Source organism: Taeniopygia guttata, chromosome 1A, assembly GCF_048771995.1.
Source record: "Taeniopygia guttata chromosome 1A, bTaeGut7.mat, whole genome shotgun sequence".
Classification (NCBI taxonomy): Eukaryota; Metazoa; Chordata; class Aves; order Passeriformes; family Estrildidae; genus Taeniopygia; species Taeniopygia guttata.
This window is the reverse complement of record NC_133025.1, coordinates 28,249,974-28,257,835: the sequence shown is the minus strand read 5'-3', so window position 1 is coordinate 28,257,835 and position 7,862 is coordinate 28,249,974. Positions and strand designations below refer to the sequence as shown.

Here is a 7,862-nt window from a genome sequence, read left to right as displayed (position 1 = left end):
ACCCACTAGATCAGGTTGCTTATAACCACAGACTACTTTGAGCTCTGCAGATAGCAGCATGATCAGGCAGTAGTTTTAACTTGAAGCTATCTGCTAGCTCTTCTAAAGGTAAATACAGTTCAAGTATTTAGTAACTAATGTCTTTCCTTTCCTAGTAAGTGAAGTTTTAAGAAAGGCAATTTAATCAGAGATAACATTCAAATTATGCACAGGTAGATTTCTAGGTACTATCCCAAAATATTCAGTTCCCAGTCACCCTCTAACTGTGGCGCAGACTTTTGCATCAACCAAATACCCATGACTGGTATAAAGTATAAAAAAACCTGCAGAATTTTATGTCTGTGTAGCTCTTCAGCTTTTCTACCTATTATTCTGTTGTGAAAAATAGATTCAACCTCAGCAGTATATTTCAGTCTCTAGACATTTTTGTGCCTAGTTATTTTTAAAACATCTTTTTCTATTTTGCTTTCTTTCCCTCATTTTTTTTTTCATTGACATATTTATAAACGTTTTTGTCTACCTGTAGCTGGCATTTACCCCAACTGTTTTTGTTCTCAGCTGTGGCTGAATATTCTTGCTTCATTGCCGCCTTCCTTCTTCATTTCCAGTTGACAGCATAATTGTAAAGATGAGTTAAAAAGAAAATTGGAAACACTGCTTACTTCACAACTATCCACTAAGTGCCCTAGCTATGCAGTCTTGCAGAGAAGCTCACAATGAGAGCATGCTGCACCACAGACAGGTCTTTTCTCTGAAGATGTCAACCAATCTTGCTGGAACAGCTGGTGTTTTACCATTGCTGTTGTGTTGCTGTGCAAAGGTGGCCTTGAGCAGATTGATACAGGACAAGATTCACCGTATCACATACGCATTTCAGATCTGATTTCTTTTTCATCCTTATTTATCATCCTTTTTATTCCTGAGGTAAGTCCTGATCCTTTCCCATCAAACATGTAATGCTTTTTCTGACTAGGTGGGTTGAAAATTACTTCTGGAGGATGGACCTCAGAGTGGGTTGCAAGTATTTTTCATAGAGTTGTGTCCTGTTTCCAGGGGTCTGTGCATGGGAGACTGCAAATCTAAAGGTGTGTCTGAAGCAGGTCAGGTATAAATCATCACAAAATATTAGTTGCTTTAATATCCTGCTTCCATTTTGGGAGTATTTTTGGAGAAGGAGGCAGAAAGCGAGTAAATAACAGAAGGAATGACTTCATTTTTGCCTGATCTGTAAGATCTGTATCTTTCTGAGCGGTAAGAGTTATTTTTAGTGATTTGCATCACTGACTCTTGGCAGCTATGGCAACTAAAATCTTCTTCTACCCAGCAAAAACAGAGAAAGGAGAGAAAACAACTTCCTTCTTACCCTGACCTCACTTTCCTGGTTTCTGTTCTCCCCACTGCAACAGGTTTAAATTTTAATATAATTGCTTTTGGAGCCTAACACATTTCCTCATATGAATATATATGCTTCACCATAACCTGGAGGTTATGGTGAATGAACTCTAGCAGTGAGGCTTCCCCATTCTGTATTTTGTTGTGTTTGCTGTGTTGTCATCTGTATTTATACGATGATGGCTTTCTTAGTCTTGGATTAGCATTTCAATGAGACATACACAGGACCATGAGGTGAAACCACAGCCTTCTACTTACTCATCCAGAAACCATGGTTTTTTCTCAATGATAAACTTTCTAGGTTTGAAAGCAAAGGCTTCTCACCATAAAATATTTCCTTTTAAAAAGCAGAAAACTAGATGTATATGAATGGGATGAGCTTTGGTATTTCCTAGCAGAAGAGGGAAGAATGAAGAAATTATTCTGTATTTTTTTTTTACTTCTGTTTGTAAGTCTGCCACTGACTGCCTGTCAACACTGCCTCGCAAGCCACCAAGTAACTTGTCCAAACAGGACAAGGTAATATCCTTCAGTCTCTACTGACTTGGAAGAATCATATCTAACAGACTTGAAGTGAGATTCCTTGTCATATTACCAGTGTTTAAATCACCCTTCCCCTCCCCCATTGTAATAATTACCAGACTGCTATGAGTTAATATATAAACCTCTTATACCTTGTCTATTATCTGCAAATGTCTTTCTAGGAATGTTTTTTTTTTTCTATATGGAAATGGAGCTATTATCTTGATGCCTCAAGAGGCAACCTAGAACAGAGGGTAGACAATGTTAGAGGAATAAAGTAGGTATTTATTAAAAGGTTTTCAAAGAATACATCCTGGACAGTAGAAGAGCCTGGCCATGGCTACACCCAAGATGGACAACAGGCCACACCTCTTCACACTTTTAGAAGTTTTGGTCCATTTACATTTTGGAGACAATTGTCCAATTACAGCTTCAGGTTATGGAGTCCCATCCTCCCAAATTGCTCACCTCAACTCCCTGTTTATACTTTTTGGGTCTGAAGCTGCAGTGATGTCCTTGGTTCTCGGGCTGGAAAAGGATTGTTTTGTCTAACTAAACTGTATTGGAGAACTACTTTATATGAAGTTCAGAGTTATATACTAATGCAGTACACAATTTGGAAAATATGAAAGCTAAAGCTTGAGGCATCAATCTTTGCAAAAAGCTCTCTTAAAAAGGACAGCTAGAGAAGGAATCGGAGAAAGGCATACTATGGTTGTTGGGAACAGTCTGAACCTGTAAGATCTGTGCTACTGATGCATCTTTAGGAAGAAGCAAAGCATCAAAGCCTGGATACAGTAAAGCTGTGGACTTCCTGGCAGACATTGCAATTACCTGGGCTTCTGAGGAATCACGAAAAGGGGCGGTGGAAATAATTGTATTGTTTGTGTTCAATGCCAATTCTGTCTCAAAAGATCAAATATACTGGTTCATTCATGCCTTTATTTTCTTGGATAGTACATTGATAATGCATACAAGCATTGCTTTGAGGGGCAGATGGTGCCAATTGATTCTATATGCATTATTTGTGGAAGAGACCTCATGCATTCTCACATTTTTGTGTGCAATCATCCCCTATGAGATGCTAAAATGACTGAGATTAGACTGACTCCTCAACAGAATCCCTCTCACAATACTGCTGGGTTGTGTTTGACAGCATTTCTACCCTCAGGAACTGCCAGGCCAAATACAGGAAACATCTATTCCTGCAATATTGTGGGATGGAGCCTCAATAAAACACCTGCCCACCAGAAAATTTTTTGTTCTTGACAATGCAAAATAATTGCCAAATTGGAAAGGAGGCGTTATGTCTCTAGAAACAGAAAACTGTTACAAAGACTTAACTTCTGTATACATCTTGGCTAAAATGACCATTTATAAAGACAGACTATAATTTAATGAGGGTGAGAAAATGAAAATATGAAAATATGGGAAAATCTTATATTCTTTGCATTGATGCTATCTGCCTGCTCCTGGATCTGTTTTCTGCGCAGTGTTAGATCCTGTTCCTCTTGTCTATAATACAAGTAGAGAGGCCAAGATTTTGTCTGTAAATTTTTTATACCTTTGTTGAGTCAAGGAAATGATTGACTGCTTAAAAAGCTGTATTTCCAGTAGAGGTTTAGAGAAGGGAACTTGGGAGTGTCATAAAACAGATACGATTTCTTTCCTGCTAGCCCGATAGGATCAAAGCTGGGAAATACCATCTCCTGTGGGAAAGTGATCCCTGCTTTCCAGAGGGGTAAGAGACTCTTTATGTCTTATTTTTCTTATCTGTCTTTCCTATCCCTAGCTATATTTGTATGAACATGATATAGGCCTGGGACCATTCTCATGAAATATACATTTTTGTGTCAACTTATTTCTCCAGAGTTATATGATTTAACCTTGTTGGGGAGATACCTGTAAAATAAATTCCAGTATTTTAATAGATACAGAGGGACAGAGCCTAAATATTAGACTTATTCTGTGTACAGGCACAAAAATAATGTTGCCTGGAGTAAACTATATCTCTTTGCCCCTCAGAAGCTCACCTGAGAGTAATTGTACATACCCAGCTAAATCAAAAGAGAGCCACAGTTTGATGCAAGAGATTGGATTAGAGGCTATGACTGAAGTATTTCAGGCCTCCCTGATCAAGGCAAGCTATACAGCAGACATCAGAAAAGAAAGAAGGCAGATTACAGAAGGCATGTCTGACTATCAACATCACAGATATAATAATACAGGCAGGAGAGACCTTTTGCTGTACAACTTGTGAACAAATTCCATGTAAGATTGTGTTAAGCACTCACAGAAATGCTTTTATTTCAGTGTGAATAGAAGTTGCTCTTCTTACACAGGCATTAAAAAGGATCAAAATTTAAAGTTAAGACAGACCAAGCTTTTCAGAATATTTAAAATCATTAAAAATAGTTTATTCAAGCAATAATCTCTTTAGAATTGGTTATTACCACTATTAATGACTTGCTAGTTAAAATATTAATGGATCATAACTGAAAACTGCTGGCAATGTGTGATTTCAAGGGGTATTATCTCTTAATTAATGATACTTCACCTATCTGCAGTCAGTTTTGTAGGTATCTATTTTATTGTCTGTAGCAGGATACTAAAACCAGTTATTACAAATGAAGGAGACATTACAAAGAGAGACAAAATAGATGCTTATTTTCTTGGTGTTTTGCATTTTGTGGCCTGTCAGCTAGCTTGCATCTGAATTTACTTGTCTCTTATTAGTATATGGTTTCTTATTAGGAATTTTACATGCTTTGAAATTTCATGTTGGAACTGCACACCGAAAAGCAATGTATGCTTTTGGGAGAGGTTAGTAGATGGAAATTTAAAATATTTATTTTAAATCAATGTTTTATATATCGCCTCTTTTAGATCTCTGATCTGAATGACTATTTCTTTCACGATATTCCATTTTCACCAACTGTTTTATCATATCCTGTTTAAGAGCCTTGTTTCACATGTGATCCCATGGTTTTCTAATTTGTACACCATATTGATCACAAAGGACCTAGGATTATAACTGGTGGAAATGAAGTAAACTAAAAAGCTAGGTGGCAGGAAGTGTGGAGGGTGTGACAAACATTTGATATGATTACTAAATATCCTCAGACTTCAATTTTATTAGAGTTTCTGGGTGTCCATTGGTCTCTGTGCTTGCAGCTCTTTTGCTTAGGAATAGGACACAAAGCAACGTCTTTGTAACAGGCACTTTCATTACCGATACTTAATTCCTTCTTGTCCCTGTAGTGCCTCACACACTGAGTAACAGAAGTGAGAAAACACTTTCATACAGGGTTTTTACTTAAGTACAAAATTAACTGTCTTTGCATTGTATGGCTTGGATACTTTCTGTTCTTCTGTGGCTGTGGTTTCTCAGGAGCTGGTCCTAAAAACCCTTACAAGATTCATCTTGTCCTGAATGCTTCCAGGTCACAAGTGCAGAACTGTTCTGGGGAGTGAAAAGATGATAATTCCCTTGATCATAAATCTGACTGCAAGCTCAAGATTTCAGATAATCAGTAGTGCTTTCAGTGAGCCATATTCTTATCTAAAAATTCTTGGAATTATTGACAACTTTTCTAGGGTACTTCTGTTCATTCTCCTTTAATGGAATATTCCAGAAAGTAGAAAATCTGAGTATATATATATATATATATATAATATATATATATATACACACACCAATATATATACACTTACGTGAAGTGTATATATACACTTCACATTGAAGAGCTCTGTAACTTTCCAGGTATTAAAATTTTCTTTTAAAGTCAAATTTGAAAAGTTCTGTGGAACATTTCTCCAGCCTGCTTTATTTCTAGATTCTAAGTCAAGAAACTAATCACCTTACTAAGAGCACAGGGAAGAGTTCAGTAGACACACAGATGGTAAAACCTCAAATGAAATTAAAGTTTAAAAAATAGTTAAAGGTAATATTTTATTTCCCTAAAAAAGTAGGGTAGACATTCTACAATAAGGTTGTTCCTTGCACTCTTATGGTCTTTATTGCTTTCATTTAAGCAAATTTTGGGTTACCAAAAGATGATAATTTTAATTTGAGATGAAGGACTACCATCTGTGAGTATAGTGCACTCCTTTCCCTTATGTATTATCTACGCAAATAATACCCATTTTATTGTTTGGGGAATGTGATGAAGATAATAAAAGTGAATAGAGACAGGTGCTGATCAAACAGATGTTATTTTAGTCTTCTATCCATCCCATCAGTGTTCATCAGCACAGGCATACATCACTGCTCATATTCAAAGTCAGAGCTAGTCCTACTGGCTTGCATTGTGATTTACTAGATGAACACAAAGGACTAAATAGATAGAATCCAACTCCAGTGGTTTTCATTACAGATACTTAGAGGTGAAAAGCAGGCCACTTTACTTTTGCCTCTTGTAGCAATCAGCCTTCCATGAATCTCATCCTTTAATTTTTTTCTGTACTGGTATTTTCAAATGAGTGAAGAGACTGGAATGGCATACAGATATTTTCACAAGTAACTCTGCTCTTCAAAGCCAGTGTTACTGCATAGTCTATATCTGAACTTCTTCAGATACAGAATAAATTATCTCAATGTAACCCATGTGGAATGTAGGCTAAAGCTGATTTTAATGCTAAACTAAAACTGTTTTGGATACATTTCAGTGATACAGTTTAATTAACCAGACCACTTCTTCTACCCCCATATACTCAATGCAAATTAATGGCATTCAGAATATCCATTCTCTCAGTGTCTCGCCTGCTGTTTGCTGCCTGTGAGTCCTATCTCGCATCCCACACCTTGCACTTGCACAGGTAGTGATTAACTACCTCTAGAACTCATTTCCCCCTAAGTGGCTTCATAATATTTTTCTTCCACGGAAGGCAAATTTGGTGAGTGAACCAGCACAAAATCATTTTCAAAGGTGTCAGCACTACTGTGCCAGAGTATTGTTTCTAATATCTTGTGCTATAATGTAGAACACAAAAGAAATATTACATTATTTACTTCATACTGTATTCCTTACCCAGCTGAGGGGTCTGTTTTGTATTAAAAATATGTTGCCTATGTTAGAAGGTGATGGAAGTTTTATGCAGTCTCAGAATGCAACTTTTAAAAAATTATGTCATCCAGATAATCCTGAGAAATTACACAACTTTCCTGCAGGGAGTGTGAGCAGCCAAATCATGTTGAAGCTATGATATGGACTTAGTCACTCTAGTATCCTCTGTAACCAAGAGGGAATGCCATTTAAAAGCTGGATTTTCTGCTTCATGAGATTTCTCACATGTAAAACTTTTATTGCCAGAAGGGAATAAATAAGAAATGGAACTGTTGAAAATCCTTTCAAGTCAAGTTCTGACAAAATCCAGTCTTCTCAGTTCTTACTTGAAGAGCACTGTCAAAATGTCAGGTTGAGATGAAGCCCTGACAGGTCACTTTGGCGGAGGCTGTAGAGACCTTTGAAAAGCTGTCTTTGTTTCCATGTGCTCTTAAGATTTAATATTCCTAGAGGCCCCAAGCAGGCAGTACAGCTCTGTCAACCAGGTGCCTTATTAAATCTCTGTAACAAAAACTACTGCTCGAAAGGACCTCACATTAAAAGGCCAACAGGACATAGGGGGTGAGGTGAAAAAATGCTGCTGTACTTACTAAGACTGAAGTAAGACCTGTCTAGATGCTTTCTTCTTCTACCAATAGCAGCAGGCAGAGGCTGTGATATAGACACATGAGGCCTTAGCAGATCAAAAAATTGGCAAGGTCCACTGTAGGTGATCTGCAATCAGGCAAATAAGTCAGGAAAGCCACTGCATCACTACCTGGAGCAGTCGGGCTCCAGGTTCCTGCTAAAAGATACATCTACCTGGCAGCCACATCAGTGCTAAGGGGAAACTACTGTTTCCAGTACCACAAAACAGGAGATGCAGGTTCATATCCTATGCTT

General features: G+C 37.4%; 1 long non-coding RNA gene across 4 annotated transcripts in view; it reads left to right on the top strand.

Annotated features, from left to right (window-relative positions):
• Nucleotides 1-501: 501 nt before the first annotated feature.
• Nucleotides 502-7,862, top strand: part of LOC115491077 (uncharacterized) — a 40,756-nt gene continuing 33,395 nt past the window's right edge. For all 4 annotated transcript variants that reach the window (XR_012052953.1, XR_012052954.1, XR_012052955.1 and 1 more), the window contains exons 1-2: nucleotides 502-924; nucleotides 3,591-3,655. This is a non-coding gene — a long non-coding RNA (uncharacterized lncRNA). The remainder of the gene's footprint in view (nucleotides 925-3,590; nucleotides 3,656-7,862) is intronic.